The sequence below is a fragment of the Ailuropoda melanoleuca genome, chromosome 1 (genome assembly GCF_002007445.2).
Source record: "Ailuropoda melanoleuca isolate Jingjing chromosome 1, ASM200744v2, whole genome shotgun sequence".
NCBI classification, from domain to species: Eukaryota; Metazoa; Chordata; class Mammalia; order Carnivora; family Ursidae; genus Ailuropoda; species Ailuropoda melanoleuca.
The window spans coordinates 162745785-162766870 of record NC_048218.1 but is presented as its reverse complement, the minus strand read 5'-3'; the positions used below and the strand labels follow the sequence as shown (position 1 = coordinate 162766870).

At 44.3% G+C, this 21086-nt stretch overlaps 1 protein-coding gene across 5 annotated transcripts in view; it reads left to right on the top strand.

Annotated features, from left to right (window-relative positions):
* The first annotated feature begins 945 nt into the window (after positions 1 to 945).
* OSBPL3 (oxysterol binding protein like 3) overlaps positions 946 to 21086 on the top strand; it is a 179765-nt gene continuing 159624 nt past the window's right edge. For 4 of the 5 annotated variants that reach the window (XM_002912864.4, XM_002912867.4, XM_011223670.3 and 1 more), the window contains exon 1: positions 946 to 1280. The gene's annotated coding sequence lies outside the window, so the exon portion shown is untranslated. The remainder of the gene's footprint in view (positions 1281 to 21086) is intronic. The other variant, XM_011223676.3, reaches the window with a different exon arrangement.

Here is a 21086-nt window from a genome sequence, read left to right as displayed (position 1 = left end):
TTCCTTGAGAGCGGGAACCTGGTATGCCATTATCACTGAAGCGAGCCCACATCTGCGCCAGGCGCACACAGTAGGCGCTCATTAAACTTTAATTCCCTTTCCACCCAGCCACCTGCGGCACTCGATACATCTGCAGTCTCCAAACTGACCCAGGTGATCAGCTGCAGCAAGAATCAGCTGATTCCTGGTAGGATCAAAGGAAGTGGAGGAGCGAGTGGGCAGGGCAGCTAAGTCGGGTGCACTATCTTGTCTACCAAGGAGCTCCAGCATTTTAATTGTAACTGTGATGCTCTTTCTCCCTTCCCTCTTGGACATGAACAACACAGAACAAAACGGCCACACTCTCCTCAGGTCTTCTCCTGGGACCCCGGCACGAATCTGCACCCACTGCCTCTGGATTTAAGGGTCACAGTCTTGGGAGGGTGTCCCATGCGGATTCTGTCCTTCGTCATCCGATGCCTGCAATCCTCCCGTCACTACATTTTTTTCCTCCGTTCTCCGTCCTTTTGCCTCTGACTTCCTCAAGAGGTCGAGTCCTCTTTGCCAGTTCGCACGTGTGTCCCCAGGAACCGTTTCCTTAAACCAGCCCCTCCCTGGCCGCCCTCACTTCTCCCTGTTCTCCCTCTCTTCCCTGGCCTGGAAACGCCATCGAGGAACATCTGTTGAGCTCCTACGGCAGGCGGGCTGCGCACTGGGCTGCCAGTAGCCCCTTTGCGACGCTGCTGCAGCTCTCCTCTCCCCTCCTCCCTTCCCACCTGCCGGGAACCGGGGTCCCAGCTGCCTAGACTGCGTCATGGAATCCGCTCGCTCCTTCCAAGTGCATCGCTCCACCTTCTTCCTCGGGGTCGACTTCTGATTGGTGAGAGTGTGGTCACTCAGCCGCCCTCCCCGCCCTCCTCGTGTGGCCACGCCCCCAGGGCGGCCACAGGCTCCTCCTCCTCGTTCCCGCCCCTTGTGCGGCTCCTCCTGCTAATCTACTGGCGGCGCGCTGAGAAGTTCTGGCCAAAGTACCGGGAACTGGCCGCGCGGGCGCAACGCCAGCGAGTCAGGCAGGGCAGCGCAGGGGACCCCAGGGCCAAGCGGCCAGGGCGCGGCGCGGACTCCAGCCCCACTGTCCTTCCGCGAGTAGCCGTCCTCCCCTCGCTCTCCTGCGGCTGGCACGGGAACTGTCGGCTGCGCGGTGCCTGGAGAAGCGGGGTTTGCCTCCTCCCGGGTCTGTGGACGAGCCCGGAGCCGCACACCGGAGAACTAGGCGGCGTCCCCGGCTGCGGAGCGTGCAGGTAAGCGCTGGGACACCCGCCGAAATGGTTCTGCAGTGCTGGGGGCCAGAGAGGGTGCGAACTCGCAAGGGCTGTGGTTTGGGGGGCGCCACCAGTCACCGTAGGACCGGAGTCTGTCTCCTGTCGCCCAGGGAAGAACCTGCTGGTGGGGCAGCCCCGGGCAAGGGAGATGCTGTCGCAGCCGGCGCCAGGCTCCGGGTATGTAGGGCCGGGGTGCTGCTATGAAGCGGAAGGTTTGGCCGGGATTGACGGCGAGAAGGCGCCGAGCGCGGGGGCCTGGGTGCGGGCTCCGGAGGATTAGGCGGCGAGGCGAGAGGCACAGGAAACCTGTGTAAGTGGGCCGAGCGCAAGGCTGTACCACATCCGCGGGATGGGGCGTGCTGGGCGGACCTGGGCGACGCTGACCTTGCAGGCGCCCGGCTCGCCTGCGTCCCCTGGCTCGGCTTGCCCCACTCCCCGTTTTCCCCGCCAGGGGCACCCGCCCCTTGGGCGTCCCAGCGCCCTGGGAAACGTTTGCAGCCTCTAGAGTCACTGAAGGGCATTATGGTAGACCGTCCAGATATTTCTTAACCGGGGCGAGCCGCCCTCCTTCGTTAATGCAACTTGCCGGCCACCTTCTGCACACTTGTAGTCTTCCTCCTCCGTCTCACAAAGTACCAGTCTCAGTCGGGACCCGCTTTTGACGTGTCTGGGAACTGTGCTAAGGTGTATCTGAGCCCCCCCCCCCCATGTTGCACTGACCCTCACAGTTTGAGAACTGGGTTGGACGTTTATAAATATTTTAAGCTGCAGCTGCAAATAGATCCTAACACAGGTAAAAATGTAGGTCTGACTTCTAATCAACCACACTTTACTGAGCATCATACAAGATGAGGTTCCCCCTTCGGGCCGAAGGACACCAGTCAGGCAGGCTTGGGCTGAAATGCACCCTAGCTAAATGACCATTCCACCGCCCCTCCCCCCCCAACCTTGCTGGCCCTCCACCCTGTTTGGTGTTCCTCGTAGCACTCCTCTCTCTGAAATTATCTCCTTGGGCTGTTTACTGTCTGCCTTTCCCCACTAGAATGGAAGTTCCAGGAAAGCAGAGACCTTATCTGTCTTGTTCATCACTCCATTCCCAAAGTTAGCAACAGTGCCCAACACACAGTAGGTCTGCAAGAAAACATTGTGGAATAAATGAATAAAAACTTCTCTGTAAAATATGAAGAATGGTGATTTCATACCTGGTTTTGATTTTCATGCTTATTTATCCCCTTTTTTTTTCCTATTGGGAAAATTAACAAACACCAATAACTACTATTGATTACCTACTAAGAACTGGATGGGTGCTAGAACTTTATATAGATTACCTCATTAAACACTGTCATAGTCTTATTATTAGCTAGGTATTTCTAAGTTAAGTCATAGTCTTATTATTAGCTAGGTATTTCTAAGTTAAGGCTCTCGCAGGTTAACCAATTTCCCCAAGATTATCCTGGCAGAACGAAAATTCTAGTTCATTTTCTGTTGTGTTGGACCACTTCCAAGAAACTAAAATATGGTTTTCACTGTTACAACCAATAGATGTTTAGCTTTATTTGTAATAAAAACTATTGCTTAGTCAAAAGAATATTTGGTGCTTTATCACGAGTGAGATACAGTTTCGATACTAGCTAATAGTTACATTGTAGGACAGATACTACCAGGCTGCCAGAGGTTGGTTGCATGATCTCATTTAATCTTCACCATCTTATAGGCAGTGTTTTGAGGTTGTCTTCATTTTTCAGATCAAGAAACTGCAGCCTAGGTTCAAGAACTTGCCCCTGGTCAATTGTAAATTGCTGAGCTACATTTTGTTAATAGTCTTTCTGACTCTCAATCTTCAGCTCCTTTCACGACACAGAAATCCCTCCTGCTCCCACTGATCAGTTGTTAACTTATGATAGAGTTCAATGATACAGTACATTAAAAGCATGTGAGGTTGGGCTGTAGACTTACCGCTGCTAGTATCAAGCGTCTAGTTGTTCTATTTTCTGAATTGAGACTCTTACTGCCATTGATTTTTGTGGTTGAGTTTATGGTTTGTGGGCTTGGTAGATGGGGGACTTTTAATAAGGAGGAAAGGAAATTCTTTCACTTAAATTGAAACTTTCACCTAAATCTAAACAGAAATCAGATGGGTTTTACCCACTATGGTAAATGAATTCTGAACACAGTAATGCTTTATGCCTCTTAAGAAAAATTCTGGAAATCCAGCTAGTTTCTCTGTTTCCATATGTAGAACCGAGGAGAGTCAGAAACCATGGCTGATTCTACATGATTCTGCAGCAACCATTTAGTAAAATATAACTACATTTCAGCTCTTCGCACCCTTGTAGTGAAACTGAGAGCAAGGAGACGTTAAATTAAGAGTTTCATGGTTACCACCTAAAGGGCTAATGGCAAAATAGGTGTGGAAAGGAATTTGTGATCCTTTTTTTCTTCTACTTCCATTCCAGTTTTAGGGGATAGTATAAAAATTTTTCCTTTACATGAGGTTCTGAATAATCCTGTTTTATTTATAATATGCTTCTTGGAAGTACTATGTTTTCTTTCTTTTTTTAATTTTTAATTTTTTTTTTTTTTGGTGTAAAGTTCGATGCTTCATTAGTTGCATATAACACCCAGTGCACCATGCAATACGTGCCCTCCTTACTACCCATCACCAGCCTATCCCATTCCCCCACCCCCCTCCCCTCTGAAGCCCTCAGTTTGTCTCAGAGTCCATAGTCTCTCATGCTTCATTCCCCCTTCTGATTACCCCCCCCTTTCTTTATCCCTTTCTTCTCCTCTTTATCCCTTTCTTCTCCTTTGGAAGTACTATGTTTTCTTAATTGTTAATTCCATTTCAGGAGTACTCCAGGGAGGGTTGGGGAGGCTTCCAACCTAGAATGCCCACAGAAGTGATGGGGGTGTGCACACAAAGAAAGATGGAGGCTGTTCAGTTGAAAGAGCCTTCCATGCATAATTGAGAGTTGTTTATAGTTCCCTGTGAATTTCTCTTCTGTCTACATCTTACGCATCAGCTTTTTAGCCCTCTCTTCTGGAAAATTCCCTCTTGAGTTCCCAGCCAGTAGTGTTCAGGCCACATTTTTGCTTACCCCAACTCTTGGCTCTCTCCTCCTCAGCACCTTTCACATCGATCCTTTCCTGTTGCCCCTGCACCGTATTCGCTCGGGGGTCTTAGGGATTTCTGCATGCTGCCCTAATATGACTTACAGGTGGACTTTCCTCCCTCAGGCTCTCCTGCATATCACAGTCAGGTGAATTCTTTAAGTGCTGTCATTGTGTTGCTCAAAATCCCTGAGTGGCTTATATGGTTAATAATAAATTAATAACAGCAGTGCCTGCTGAACTTCTTGTGCCGTACTGTCCTATGTGCTGTAGATGAGTTATGGCCTTTAATCCTCAGAGCAGCACCAGCATAGGCACTGTTATTCTTTTTTAAAGATTTTATTTATTTATGAGAGAGAGAGAGAGAAAGTGCATGTGTTGGGGGGCAGAAGGAGAAGCATAAGCAGACTCCCCAGTGAGCCCGATGCGGGGCTCCATCCTAGGACCCTGGTATCATGACCTGAGCGGAAGGCAAATGTTTAACCGACTGAGCTGCCCAGGCACCCTGAGTAGGCACTGTGTTTATACGTCCAGGTGAGGCTGCTTTACAGCTAATACTAGATGGATCTGAGACTGAAACCCCCAGGTCCTTGCTGTCGCCATTTAAGCCTAGAGTCCTTAGCCTGCAGTCAGGATCTGGCAGCCTGGGCTTACTGCTCACCTTCACCCTTCATTCCCCAGCCCTGTGCACAGGCCGCCTGAACTTTCTTCAGCAACGGAGCATTTTCGCCTTTGCCCCTACACTCCTGTTGCCTAGAAAGTTCTTTCATGGTCTCTCACTGTGAAAAACCCAAGTCTTTCAAGGCTGAATTCATAAGCCACTTCTGCCAGAATAATCTCTTTGAACTCAATCTCTTACAGCATTTTTTTTAAAAATGTGAGTCCCCAGTTCAGTTTCTGACCATTGAGTATGTGGGTTTCTTTCTTTAGCACTTTGTTCCTTTCATACCTCCCCCCATTCTCAACCAACTCCTCCCCCCAGTGCCTCCTGGCTTGTTATTTATTCAGATGTATTGCCTCCCTTACTAGCCTGGAAACGCCTTGAAAGCAGGGCTAGTATCCATTCCTCATGTTTCTATCCCTCAGACCACTAAGCATGGTATCCTGTCCATAGTAGGTGCTGAGTTAGAGAATATGAAACAATTATATTTGGTTATGTTAGAATATTCTGTGAAAAGAGTCATTGGAATGTAGTATGTTGTTTCCTATTTTTTGATCCACAATACTGTAATGCCTTCATCAATTTGGGATGAAGTAAAAGAAAGCCCAGTTATTGAAATCCACGGAAAGTACCCATTCTGGTTGTTTTCACCTTGGAGATATTGCAAGGAGATCTCAAACCCATTCACAAAACAAACATGATCTATAGAATAAATGTCTTTTATCTTATATGCACTATTTTTCATACATATGGGAATGCCGTTATTAAAAACGAATTAAAACTGTTACGGAATTTAAACTAAATTTTGTTCACTATTTTATTGATAAATGAATATTTCACATTTTTAACCGGATTTACTCGATCTTTTATGAATCAGCTCTGGTTCATGGTTCATCATTCATCACTTTACTCTGTTTTCCAGTCACATTGAACTAAGTTCAGCCCCTGCCTGTATCTGCAGGGCTGTTGCATAATGTGCTCTGGCCTCCCAGTTTTGTGTAAACTTCCGTCCTCTTTATAATCTCCGCTTCCCAGTATAATCACCCATATTCACCCAATTCCCACTCATCCATCACGTTTCCGCATGGATGTCATGTGCAGGAAGTCTTCCTCTGCTGCCTCGAGCTGAAGTTGGACAACCTCCTGGCGCTCGGCGCCTACCCATTTTATAGGGAGCAGTTAGCATACCATTTTGTAACTGTCGATCCCTGGACTGAATCTTTCCTTAAACCACTGACTCTTACTTGGTTTGCATTAGAAGCACTTAAGGATCTTTTAAAAAATTTCCCTACTTAGGCCCCACCCCCAAAGCTTCTGGATCAAGTGGCTTGGGGTAAGGAGGGTTGTTCACTGGAGTTGTTTTGCTCTGTTTTAAAGGAGTTTTCTCATTCTGTATTATAGCTGGATAGTATTCCATTGTGTGAATGTAACATACTTCATCTAGTTACTTATTTTTATTTCATTTTTTTATTATTAACATATAATGTATTATTTGTTTCAGGGGTACAGGTCTGTGATTCATCAGTCTTACACAACACACAGCGTTCACCACAACACATACCCTCCCCAATGCCTATCACCCAGCTACCCCATCCCTCACTCCCCTCCCCTCCAGCAACTCTCAGTTTGTTTCCTGAGATTAAGAGTCTCTTATGGTTTGTCTCCCTCTCTAGTTTTGTCTTCTTTCATTTTTTTCCTCTCTTCCCCTATCATCCTCTGCCTTGTTTCTTAAATTCCACATAGGAGTGCGATCATATGATAATTGTCTTTCTCTGATTGACTTATTTCGCTTAGCATAATACCCTCTAGTTCCTAGTTACTTATTTTTAAATAACAGCTTTATGGAGATATAATTCATATATTATACAGTTTACCCACTCGAAGTATACAATTCAGTGATTTCTGGCATAGTCACAGTTGTGTAAGCATCACCATAATTAATTTTAGAACATTTCATCACCCCAAAAGAAATCACACCCATTAGCAGTCTTCTGTCTCACCCTGAAACCACTAACCTACTTTATGTCTGTGTGGATTTGCCTATCCGGGACATTTCGTGCAATTGAAATCGTACAGTATGTGGTCTTTCTGTGTCTAGCTTCTATCGCAGAAGTGTTGTATTCAGAGTTCAACTCTGTTACAGCTTGAATCGGTACTTCATTCTTATTATTGCCTAATACCACCCCACTGTGTGTAATACCATGTTTTATTTATCCATTTGCTCGCTGATGGAACTGGTATTGTTTATTAAAGCCTCCTTGAGTGGTCCTAATGTGCAGTCAGGAACTAAACCAGAAGTTCCTTTGAGTCTTGTTTATTGTTGTGTCTTGGAGCTAGAGCAGTGTTTGGCACAATACAGATGTGTGAGAAGCATCTGAACGAAAGAAGTGTTTTACTGAAAGTACAACTCCTGTTATGTCGGTGTCCTCAAAAAATGTCATTAAAAAGAGATCCTCATAGTTGATTGTTTAGATCCAGTTTCAGCAACTATACAACTGTTCAAAAAGAAGATAAGGGAATTTGAACATGGATGAATGTTACAATTTTTTTAGTATTTGCTTCAGAATAATCGGAGTTTAGAGGGAAGAAGTTAATGATGACTGGAGCTGGGTGATGAATTCATGGGGTTTTTAATACTGTTTTCTATGTTTGCTGTTTACTGTGGCAGCCATTGGCCACGTGTGGCTACTGAGCACTTGAAATGTGGCTAATCCACATTGAGATGTGCTACAAGTGTCACATATTTACTGAGCTTCGAAGAGTTAGTATGAAAAAGAATGTAAAATTATCTCAGTTTTTGTTTATAGGTTCACATAATGATATTTTGGATATATTATGATAATATAGAATTAAAACTAATTTCACCTGTTTCCTTTTACTCTTTTTAATTGGCTACTTAAAAATTAAAAAAATAAAAATAAAAATTGCGTATATGGGTCATATTATATTTCTGTTGGGACAGTGCAGCTGTATACTTTTACATATATCTGAGATTTTTCATAATAAATTAAAATCGAAGACATTTGAATTTCTTTAAAAGTCTGAAGTAAAATATTTTTCATAAATGATATCCCTCTTATATGAAAAGATTGAGAAATACTGATTTGTTCGAAGATGATTCTTTGTAGAAGCTTATAGCAGGCAGGCTGTAGTCGTGCAGTGTCATTCCTGGGCTTGCTTCATCTCTGTGAAAATTTAAAACCGCTTTGATAATAAATGGAGTAGCAGCATGAGGGAGTTGTTCCTTTAGTTATTTATCTGATTCTTTTGTTTTAAAGTTGATGAAATATTTCCTTCATTTTGGAAAAATATAGAAAATGCAATGGTAATGTCATTGTTCTTAGGCACAGTATTTATACCCTGAAATTGAATTTTTCTGGACTTGATTTATAATCACCCTGCCCTAAATCTGTTTGTGAGTCAGAATGCGATTGTTTCCAGGCTCCCCAAAACCCCTGGAATATGAGTGGAATATGACTCTTAAATAATAATAAGTGGATTTATGGCTGAGAAGCACGTTGCTTTCATCTAAAATTTCTTTAGATGAGCATTGTGTCACTCTCTGGATGTCTGTGTTTACTCGCAGAGAGTGGACCTGAATTGAAAAATAGAGTTAATGTAAGCAAAACAGAATCAAATTGCCATGAACAGCCCAAGAGATCATCAAAGGATGATGTCAGTATAAAATCAAATTTATTACTTTGCTTACTCTCTACAGTTAACATATTAAAATCTGATTTAAAAAAAAAAAGTGTGGGTCGGGGTGCCAGGGTGGCTCAGTCGGTTAAGCATTTGCTTTTGGCTCAGGTCATGATCTCCAGGTCATGGGATCGAGTCCCACGTTGGGCTCCCAGCTCAGCGGGTAGTCTGCTTCTCCCTCTGCCTCTCCCCTTGCTTGTGCTCTTTCTCTCTCTCTCTCAAATGAATAAATAAAAGCTTAAAAAATGTGTGGGTCAAACACTTTTCTCAGTGTAACATTTCTCCACTTACATATTAAAATGTAGTACCATTAAAGATTCCCATATTTGTTTTCTTTCTTGATATCGAATGCTGTCATACAAGAACTTTATAGTTTAACTTTTATAAAACAAATTTTTCTTCCCCAAATTGTTTGTGGTGGACAGTGATCTGAAATGTTTCAAAGCAAAAGCTAAATAATATTATTTTTTAAATCTCACAAACATTAAACTTGAAGTAAATGCCACCCCAGAGTGAAAACATGGGAGTAGGATTTCTGCTCATACACATAGAAAGTATTTATTGAGGACACGCGCTGTGTTGGGTGCCAGGCTGCATACAGGGGATATGGCGGTGCAGTGATGCATTAGACAGATGTGGAAGCTCCCTTCAAAGAGCTTACAGTTTAGAAGAGGATGGAGATCATAAACAGTCACGGAGAATTCGTTAGTTACAGTGGGGATATGTGGCTCAAAGGGAATGAGTCTGGATTTTAATTGGGTCTCTAGGGAGAAAAGTTCCATTTTTCTGTAGGTCATGATTCAGGCTGCTGATTGTCTGAAGAAGGAGGGGAAAGAGAATGGGGTTGGGAATCTTCGGAGGATGACCCACCCAAGCCAACCCCCGCCCTGTTTGTGTCTTTTTGCTGTTTGCCGAAGGGAGGCCAGGTGGACCTGAGGGGGAGGAGGGATTTAATGCCTCTTTTGAGCTTTTGAATTGCTTTCTATGACGCTACACAGGTTTATTTGCTGCTGGGAATTGAATCCAAAGTTGAGTTTTTAGCACCTTTGTAACTGAAATTGAATGAGATATAACAACTTAATCTCTAGCATAGCCATGAAAGTAGCTTAAAATCACTTGCTGGCTCTAATTCTTTTTTTGGCTCTAATTCTAAAGTAGCTCATTGTCTAGCATCTGAGATGCAGTGAGTTTGGGGCGTTTGAAGGCCTGAAAGAATATAGGGAGAGCCAGTTGGGTTTTTCTCAGAGGTTCAGAGCTGTTTCAAGCAGATCTCTGGTGCATACAGAATGAACGGAGGTATCCTTTGGAGCTTGTTGGAGTCATTAGGGAATGGGAAGCCATGCTGCCTGGAAAGGTGGTGATGATAATTACAAAGAATAACGAAAACAGCAATGGCAGCTAGTAACTGAAGCACTTAGTGTGTGCCAGCCTAAGTGCTTGGCTTACACGACCTCGTTAGATCTTCGGTAGCTTGTGAGGTGGCTGTCATGGTCTCCTTTACCAGTGACCAGAGGCTGAGGATCTATTGTTTATTCTTTGGTTGTCCAGCATCCACTCACCCTTCCTGATTTCCATTTCAGGAATCACTTCTTTGCATCTGGTTTGCTGAGACCAGAGCAAGGGCTCCATTCTCCTTGGCCACGGGTGGCCCCGTGAGCCAGGCTGGACTCTGGGTCCAGTGCTAAGGGCCGTGGAGATTCTGCTGCTGAGGGTGTGTCCTGACCAGACCAGTCCTGTCTGTACCACACTGTTGTGATCTGGCTTCCATTCCCATGAAGCTGTGTCAGGGCTTGCCTCTCGGGCTCCTCTAAATTCCTTTTCTTTTTTTTTTAAGATTTTATTTATTTATTTGACAGAGAGGCAGCGAGAGAGGAAACATAAGTAGGGGGGATGGGAGAGGGAGAAGCAGGCTTCCCACTGAGCAGGGAGCCAGATGCGGGGCTCGATTCCAGAACGCTGGGATCATGACCTGAGCCGAAAGCAGATGCTTAACGACTGAGCCACCCAGGTGCCCCGAGCCACCCAGGCACCCCTCCTCTAAATTCCTTAAGCTGGTTGTGGAGAGCGAAATGGAGTCTCTCATGTCAAGGAGAAGCCTGTGTCAAGCAATGATGCAAACAGTTAAAGGTACTGCAGCTAAGAGATACTGCCAGGACCAATGTCAGTGGACTCCCAAGAAGTGATAATGAACTGAACCAGAGGAGGGCTGCAGGGGCCTGAGACCCATTAAATCCTGTTAAGGGGAGGATTGGGGTGCTTAGGGGGCTCAGTCTGTTGGGCGTCTGCCTTCGGCTCAGGTCATGATCTCAGGGTCCTGGGATCGAGTTGCACATCGGATTTCCTACTTAGCGGGGAGCCTGCTTCTCCCTCTGCCTGCTGCTCCCCCTGCTTGTGTTCTCTCTCTCTCTCTCTGACAGATAAATAAATGAAGTCTTTAGAAAAAGTTGGGGGGGGGGGGAGGATTTTGGCAGCAAACTGTCAGGCCCTTCAGACCTGACCCGTCTATGTCTGACCATTTCAAAAAGGCAACTGCCACCAAAGACCGTGGGATTGATCTCAGAACAGGATGGATCCTTCCCTGCTTGAACACCAGAAGCAGGAAGTGTCGAGAGCTGACCGGGACCAGACCAGACCCAGGCCTTATCGCCGCTGCGCCCGCAGACTTGACTTCATGTTTGGTTCCTTAACTTCCTCCACCCCTCTGTTATCTCTTTGTTGTGTGGCTTCTCTTATGTTCTGCTCTGTGTGCTCTGTAAGAAGCCAAGTTTAATCACATGGTGAAATGTCATTGAGTTTGGAATCCTGAACCTGCTTTATAATTATGATTGACTTTGCTTTAGGACTGGGTAAAGCTGGCACTAGAATGACAACTCGTATGTGTGACTTCATAGCGTGCTCATAACACTGGTATTTGTCCCAGATATTTTTTTTGGGTTTCATTTGCCAAGTTGGCTTCTTGGACTTCCACTCAAAGAAACCCTGGTTGTCACAGGCCTGGAGAGGCTGAAGTAGTTGACTCACAGTCACAAAGGGAACAAGTGGCCCAAGCCGGGTGCAGTCCGGTCATTCTGCTTCTACCGCCAGGCCCTCGACCAGAGAGCCCCTCAGTGTGGGGAGAGCACTGGACGGGGAGCCAGAGAATCCGAGGGTGGATGCAGTCGCAGCGGTGCCTCTGCCTCTGTGGCTTTGGGCCATTCACTGCCTTTTTAGGCTGAATTGGAAGGACAGGATGAAATCTACCCATATCTAAATGACACCCAGCTTGAGAAGATTCCTCCTCCATGAGATTTTTGGACTACGGTGTCGCAGTTTCTAAAGGCTTTCAGTTTGAGGTTTGAGGTGTGGTTTGAGGCAGTGGTTTTCAAAGTGGGTTCCTGGAGTTGCTGTGTCAGCATTACCTGGGAACTTGTTAGAAATGCAGATTCCTGGGCTTTACCCCAGTCCCACTGAATCAGAAGCTCTGCAGGTGGGCCTGGCAGTTGGCATTTTCGTGAGCCCTTTGGGTGATTCTGATGCACACTGGAGGCATCTTCATTTCATTAAAAACAGTTTATTGTGTATAAGGTGCTACCTAGAAGCAGAGAGCATGAAAAAATTGGTCACAGCTCTGGTCTCAGGGAACATTCATTCCAGCAGACAGGTGTAAAGGCACGGTTGTGAGACACAAGGAGGGGTGGGTACTTGCTGGGAACACGGTACTGCCCTATTAGAGGAGCACAGAGGCGCTTTTGCAGAGAAGTGGGCATTTGAGCCAAGGCTCAAAGGATGCCTAGGATGAAGGAACGGAACAGAGGGCTAGGTAGAAAGCAGAGAATGCAGGATGAGTCCGGGTGTAGCATTTTAAGGAATGAGGAAACTTCTAGTTTGATGATAAGAACGGTTTTAAATGAAAAAAGTGACAGGATGTGAGAACAGAGAGGTAGGTTGAGGCCGAGCTGGAGTGGATCTTGAATCCCCTAGGAAGGGTTTGGACTTTATTTGGTAGACAGTGAACAAGGCGGTGACATGGTGGGAGCCATCTCAGAGGAAGTATTCTAGTGCTGGTCAGAGGCTGGGAATACAAGCATGGTGAGCCTGACCTGGGATGGTAAAAATGGAGAAGAAAGGAAAAAGACAACTCAGAAATACTGGAAGGTTAGAATGACAGCCCCTAGGTACTCTAGGGATCTAGGGGACAGGGTTGAGGGAGGAGGCGAAGATGATTCTATGGGAGATAACAAGCGGTGTTGGTACAATCAGGTAAAAAAGTTGGAGCCTTACATCATAAATTCCAGAAAAACAAATTCCACATGGATCAAAATTTTAACTTTAGAACAATTAGGAAAAAACATAAAATACCATTTTAATAGTAATGGAGTTGAAAAATTCTTTCAAGATATGACACAAAATCCAGACCCTGCAAAACAAAAGATTGAATCATTTGACTATGTTAAATTTTTGCACGGCTAATTTTTTAAAAACTATGTCAAAAGGCAATCAATAAACTTAGAAAAATAATTTCAACACATATCTCAAAGATGTAATTTTGCCAGTATATAGAGAACTACAACAAATAAATAGAGAAGGAACAGTTACTGTAGAGGCAAAGAATATGAACAGTTTACAAAAGAGCATAAAATTACTCAAACATATGAGAACTTTAACCTCACGCGTACATAAAAAGAGAAATGCCAATGAAAACTTTCATGAGATGCTATTTTTTACCTGTCAGATTGGCAAATATAACAAAATGTGATAAAACTGTTGGCCATACCTTTTCGAGGAAACAGGGATTTATGGTGGATGGAAGTGAAAATGGTGCTGTGTAGATACTCTCATATCTATCAAAATTCCAAATGCATGCACTCTTTGAGCCAACCATAATAGTCCTCTGACTTTTATCCTACAGATATATAAATGTGCACAGTGATATACAGGCAAAGTTATTTATTGCAGCACTGTTTGAATAAAAAATTGCAAATAATCTAATTGTCCATCAATAAGGACTGGTTAATAAAGAATGGAGCAGTTGAAAATGAGGCAGCTCCACAGCTACTAATTAGGACCAATCTCTGCGATTGATTAAGTTTAAAAAAAAGCAAGGTGTGGGGCTCCTGGGTGGCTCAGTCGTTAAGTGTCTGCCTTTGGCTCAGGTCATGATCCCAGTGTTCTGGGATCGAGCCCCACATCAGGCTCCCTGCTCAGCAGGAGGCCTGCTTCTCCCTCTCCCGCTCCCCCTGCTTGTGTTCCCTCTCTTGCTGCCTCTCTGTCAAATAAATAATAAAATCTTTAAAAAAAAAAGCAAGGTGTAGAATACATAGGTTTGTGCCATACTTGCCACATATACCAAGCTAGTTATGTATGGTATGCTTCCATTTGGGTAAAAGTATACCCATATATAATATATATTTTATATGTATATATACATAGACATGGACATATTTATGCATTTGTACACACACACACTGGTGGGCTGAAGCCAGCTTGCACCAGCTTGCACCAGCTTGCGAGAACCAATTGTGTGCATTTCTTTTTAATTCCCTGGTCATTGACTTTGCATTGGTAGTTTGAAATTGGTCACGGTGGAGGTATTTACGCCATGGAAATCAGCCAAGGCAACACATCAGGGCTTTTGTTTTTGTTTTTCCAGAAAACTGGTTGATAAACATTTCCTGGTACCCACTGTGTATCGTAAATATAAAGTATCTTTTGAAGGCTACACAAGAGGTTGGTAACATCAGATTCCCCAAGGAAGGGAGAATGGTGGCGAAAGGACAGGTGTGATCATGATTGAAATTGCACCTCTTGAATTTTGTTCCACATCAGTGTATTATTCTGCAGTAAATATTAAAGCAAACAAAAAAAGGAACTTAAGAGTTTCAGGCCTCTGTGACTGTGTTATTTAAGGTGCCATGAATACTATAAGAGAAAACAGGAAGATTGAATAGATTTCAGGGAAAAAGAGAGCTTTTGGTTTTGAACATGCTAAGCTCGAAGTGTATGGGTGGCATCAGATGTCCGGCAGGTAACTCAGAAGAGAGGGCAAAGCTGGTAATCACCTCTGAGTCAGCAGTTAAGCTGAAATTATGGCGGTTGAGGTTTCCAAGAGAGGCCCAACCCGTACAACCTTTCGGGCAGGTCCCCGGAGAGAAAGGGGGGATGGATGCATATGGTACCTTGGGGAATGCCAGCTAAGTGGTAGGTTGGGAAGGGTAACTTGTCATGAGATAGGAGGACCATATAATAATAATAATAGGAGCTTCCTTTAATGGATTATCTACAAAAAGTGAGGCACTCTTCTCAGTATTTTTTGAAAGAACATCACTTGATTTAATTCTTGCAGCCACTCAATGGCAGGGTTGGGGGTGGGGAATGTTAATTCCACGATTGCAGGTGAATGCCGGAGAGTAATTCCAAAGAGTGAACCAAGAGGGAGCTCCTGGGAGGGATGTAAACAGAGTAGGACCTTGAAATGTGGTAAGATTTTAAAGGTCAAGACATTTTAGGCTGAGGGAGTGTTGAACAACGGCTGAAAGAGATGCTATGTGATGTAGCTGGCGGGTAGTGATTCAGGGGAGCTCGAGGGCAGTGCACGGCCACTCCATCCTCTGCAGTTGGAGAGCCACAGAGTGTTTCCAAACCAGGGAGGATACTTGCATCAGTTTAAATGCTGTATCCCTGGAGTAGTTACTTTGTGTTCATTGGCGGGGTGGAGGGATGGTAGGAGATAGGAAACGTTATGGTAAAACGTTGAGCTAGATCATGCCTATGAAGACAGGTGTTCAGGGTACCTGCAGACAGGAACTGGGATGGCTAGTGCCAGTTCACTCTTAGTTGGTTTTCTGACTCACGGTAAATTTGCCTAAGTGATGGCATATTGTTTATCTTTTTTCTTTTCATCTGTCAGTAAATTATGGGCCATAGCCTCTATTTTCCAGAAGGCTGTCAATGGGAAATAAGGAAAGTGGAGATGAATGAAGAAATGATTGTCGGTTGATGTATATTTTTATGCAGATGATTTATTTATGAGTTGTGCTCAGACGTCATAGTCCTGTCTCAAGACCCAGGCAAGTCCTGCCTCTGTTCTTCAGAGGGACTCTGTGTCGGCAACTCTTTTGCCTTGTCAATATACATGTACGCAAACGGTGTGCAGTTCGCTCCAAGTAGGTGTTGAACTCCGTCTTTTTCTAGCCCAGTATTGTCTTACATTTACTATATGTGTATCCTCAGGAATAATGCCAATACTGAGTCAAAAAGGAAGGGGGTGATAGCTGTGGCCTAAACGTGGTTCCGAGAAAGCACTGCATAGACTTCTTCGTGCAGACCTGCTAAGGAGCTGTGCTCCTGACTCGTGATTCCTGTTTTTCTAGTAGCATTCCAGTTGGTTCGTACTTTCAGTTCTGCATCATTTGTTCCTTGTTTAAGGGCCTGGAAATCTCCCTGGTTCTCTGCCATCCCGAGGTTTTATTTTCACAGGTGTTTGCAGATAAGCGTAGATGGATGTTTATGTAAGGTATCTGCCTTTTCTGGTCCACAGATTAAGACACCTTGTATGACAAATGCCTGGGACCAGCAGGACAGAATGTTGGAATTTGGGTGTTGGTCAAGTGTTTGGCGTTACAGTCCTGAGAAGTGCCCTGATTTTCTTCATTGCTAAGAACTTCACAGATTTCTTGGGCAAAATAAAGCCATGTTTTTGTGTCTTGCTGTAGTTATTTAACTCATACTGAAGCTTAGTGTATCTCGGATTTGCCCACGTCCCTGTGGGTAGTACTGTGTCTCCTTCCCTCTCTCAGAGGAGTCATATGAGAGTTGGCTAAGTGTTAGGAGATGTGAAGGGGGCTCTGGAGGAGATGAGGGCCATGTGGTTGCTAATTGGGCAGGAAGCCGGCTGGAGGAATGTGGCCCATGTGAACGGGACTCACAGTTATCCCCGTGACCTGTCATTTTCTTGGGGCGGTGGTTCCAACCTTCAGCAGCTCCAGAATGACCTGCAGGGCCTATTAAAACACAGGTTGCTGGGCCCCGCCCCTAGAGTTTCTGATTTAGTGGCTCCGTGATGGGGCCCAAGAATCTGCGTTTCTAACGAGTTCTCAGGTGATGCTGTTGCTGCCGGTCCGGGGACCCCTTTGAAAATCCAAACATTGGTTCAGTAGGCAAAAGACTGAGTCTTGACACTCCTGAGTCTGCTCTGACTTGGGAAAGGACCAGAGAATTCTGGTTATCATCAGGGTTAGGTTATCATAACTATCATAATTTGTATGGTATTTCCACATCTGTAAATCACATTAACGTGCTTTGCTTCTCACAATAAAATAAGGCTGTGAGGGAGGCAGGACAGGTATTAACCTTGTTGCGTAGTCGGGGAAAATCCGACTGAGGACCTTGGGTAAGGTGAGTGACTTACCTGAGAGGCAAATTGCAGAGCTGAGATCGTATCTAGATTTTTCTCACTGCAGCCTTAGTGTTCCTTCTAGCTTCACTAGCCTTTACAGCTAGCGAAACGCTTAGAGATGAGGTGCTCTGACTTTGTTTTAATCACCCTCCCGACTCCAAAATAGCTTTTCATTTTAGAACAGTTTTAGATTTCCAGAAGAGTTGTGAAGATACGAGAGTTCCCATATGCCTCCCACTCCGTTCCCCTGTGATTACTATCTTATGTGAGGGGGTCCATTTGCCCTCGTTGAAGAACCAACACTAATACATTATTATTAACCAAAGTCTATACTTCAGATTTCCTTGGTTTTTACCTAATACACTTTTTCTACTCCAGGATTCCTTGTTTTTGGTGACCTTGACAGTTTTGAGGCATGCTGGTCAGGCATTCTGTAGAATGGCCCTCACCTGGGATTCGTCTGATGTTTTTCTCATGGTTAGACTAGGGTTATGGGTTTCTGGGAGAAAGGTTACGGAGATGAAGAGCCATTCTCCCCACATCACATTGACAGTACCTACTGCCAACATGATTTCTCACTCTCCACGGGACCTTGATCAGCTGGTTGAGGTACGGTTTGTCGGGTTTCTCCACTGTAAAGTTATTCTTTCCCCACCCCACCATGTGCAGTCCACACCTAAGGAGTGGGGAGTTACGTTCACCTCCTTGAGGTCGGAGTATCTACATACATTACTTGGTATTTTCTGCATCTTAGGTTTGTCTGTCCCTCATTTATTGATTTATTCAGTTAATCAGTATTTATATCAGTGTGGTTTCATGGATGTTTATTTTATATTTTGGGTTATAATCCAACGTGCTTTATTTATTTTGTTGCTATAATTGTACCGGTTTTGGTTACTAGGCACACTTTCAGTTGGTTCCTGGGTTCTTTTGACATAAGCCCATCGTTGTTGTTGTTGTTGTTGTTTAGCACGTTCTGATTTTCTGGAGCTACAAGATGCTCTACATTCATTGTGTATAATTCCTGTGTCAGCCCTAGAATAGTGTTTTTAATGTTGGTCTCTATGCAGTAAATTGACTTCATCATCCACTACCTAAGTCACCACTCACAGTGAAAACACGGATCCATTTCAACCCATCCCGTGTTAAAAATAAAGAAATGAGCATCTCAAAAAGTGAGATGGCTTGTCCAAGGTCCTGCGTAGTTGGTAGCAAAGCTGGTACCAGGACCAGCTCCAGGTCCTTCAGACTTCTAGTCCCGGGTTTTTTCTGTCTTTTTATGTTGGCAAATTTTGCCATTCAGAACCTGGTTCAGCATTCTCCCACCTCACCCACATCCTTGTGCGTAGGCAGTCAAATGTGAACGCAACCTGATGTACTGCTGTCTACACAGGACAGATACAAGAGAGTACTGGCCAGATCCTCGTGGAGACTGCAATGGCAAATGTGTGCTTCCTGGTCAGAATGGGGTTTTGTGATGTGAATGACTTGCAAACCCACAGAACGTGACCGCTGATATCAGCACTTTGCAACTGAGGTTCTCTGTGACTGGTCTGTTTCGTGGAACAGTGGGGATGGAAGGGAGGCTCGTGGAACCCATGCACTCTTCCTTTGAGTTCTCCCCTTTCAGCGGGGGAAGCAAAAAGAAGTGAATTCAAGCAGCAAAACCTTCAAATTTCACTTCATCCTGTGAACTCCTGGGATGTACAAAGAGCTGAACTAAAAGGGTTTTGGTGTTTTAAAGGCCCAAGCAACCTGTTATTAGGATCTGGTGTGAATAATCAATTACACCACGAAGCTTATTTTCTTTTGTGGGTGGAAATAATCCATTCACCAAAAGGTTCCTAAGATGCAGGGAATAATAAAGGGCAAACTTATTTCATATCCATTTCTCAGAATGTTTAACTTCAAAAGATATTTTAAAAAATTTTTAATGATTGAGGATGAGTGCTCTGGCTGAAAAATATTCCTCTAAACAGGTTTAAAAGACTAGGGCGCTAGTGATGTGTTAGGACATTTTGTTTGTAAGGAACAGAAACCTGATGAGCTTAAGGACGATTTAAAAGAAAATTTGCGGAGTACCTGGGTGGCTCAGTTGGTTAAGCATCCGACTCTTGATTTCAGCTCAGGTCATGATTTCAGGGTTGTGAGATCGGGGCCCCATGTGGAGCTCTGCACTCAGTACAGAGTCTGCTTGAGATCCTCTCTTTCCCCCTCCCTCTGCCCCTGCCCCCACTTGTGCCCTCTAAATAAATAAATAAAATCTTTAAAAAATGATAAAAGAAAATTTGGTGGCTTATGTTGATGAAAAGTCCATGAGTAGGGCTAGCTTCAGGCATGGCTGATCTAGGGGTTCAAATCATGTCATCAGGGCTGTGTTTCTTGCCATCTCCTACCCTGTTTTTATCTGACCTCATTCTCAGGAAGGCTTTCTCCACCTGAATACCTCTTAACAGGTATTGGCTTATTTCCTGCAAGCCAAGCAACTGCGTTCTGGAGATGCTTATTGCCTCTGGTTGTCCCTGCTTCTACTCATGCTCCTAACTCTTGTTAGGGCCTCTAGTTAGGCCCAGTAACCTGGGCCAGAGTTATCAGGGCTGTCCTTGGCTAGGTGTGGGTCTGGTGGTTGTGGAACAGGGCAAGGGATGGTTCCTCTGAGGAAGTTGGAGGTGCTGCTACCAGGCAGATGAATTGGCTGGACAAACAAGAATGATGGATGTCCATTCTTTACGATGCTGTGAACACTCAGGGTAAATGCATGATGGATGACTAAATGGTCAGCTCTTATGCTCTTTATTCATTTGTTTATTTAGTCCCTTCCCAAGCTAGTCATTTATTTTGTGGACTTGTGAGTTCTTTTAGAAAGATCTCCTAGTCATTCCTTGATTAATGTACTGACTTGACTGCTAGCCCTTGTTAGGCCTTCAGCAAATGCTCTTCTTGCTGTTAATGCTCATTGCAAGGCCAATTTCAGCTAGTCTTGGCTAGATGATGGTGATCCTCTCTTTGAACCTGTTTAACCATGTCAGTGTTCAACAATTTGTGATTGGTTTTGGCTGAATGGTCAGCCTAGATGCCTTTAATAAATCTGCTTTGCTACTGAGGGAAGGGAGGTAATTTCTGATCTTCTTTTTTCCCTTGGTGCTATTTCTAGCTCAGATCATTAGTAGTTAATTCTAATCCTTTCTTCCGTAAAGGGAGACCAGTTTTTATTTTTTATCATTACGTGAGCCAAGAATTATTAGCTCCAGGTTTAAGAAAGAATTCATCTAAAGTTTGATTATTCAGAACTCTTGCTTGTTTTCCTTGTTGCAGATTTCACTGCTTATTAACACCTTTGCCTGAAGGTAGATAAGATAAGATCAAAGAATCTATGTAATTAAAACTTTGACAGCATCCTTTTTTCTTGTTTCTTCCTGGAGGGGCTACCTTCTTGGCAAGGTTTCCGTGCAAAACCAGTTTGTACATTGACCAACATGACCTGCAACGGATTATCTCTGAATTTCAGTTAATCATCTTTCTCCTGTCTCCTTTTACAACAGGAATTTGAACGTTGGATGCAGAGTCACCTCCCTCTGGTAGTTGCCTGGACTTCAGATCTTTTCCTTTGCCTTCTTCTTGAGTCCTACTGAGATCAAGTTAAACATGAAAGTAATGTTCAGTTCAGAAGAGGATAAGTGTTTGGGTCTGTTCATCAGTATTGGGGGGCATATTATATTTTTATTTCCCAGGCAACTGGAAAAGATATTTTAAAAAATGTCTGTAGGGGCATCTGGGTGGCTCAGTTGGTTAAGCATCTGACTCTTGGTTTCAGCTCAGGTCATGATCTCAGAGTTGTGAGATTGAAACTCACATCGGGCTCCACGCTCAGTGCAGAGTCTGCCTGAGATTCTCCCTCCCCCTCTGCCCCTACCCCCCCCTCGCGAAATAAATAAATAAA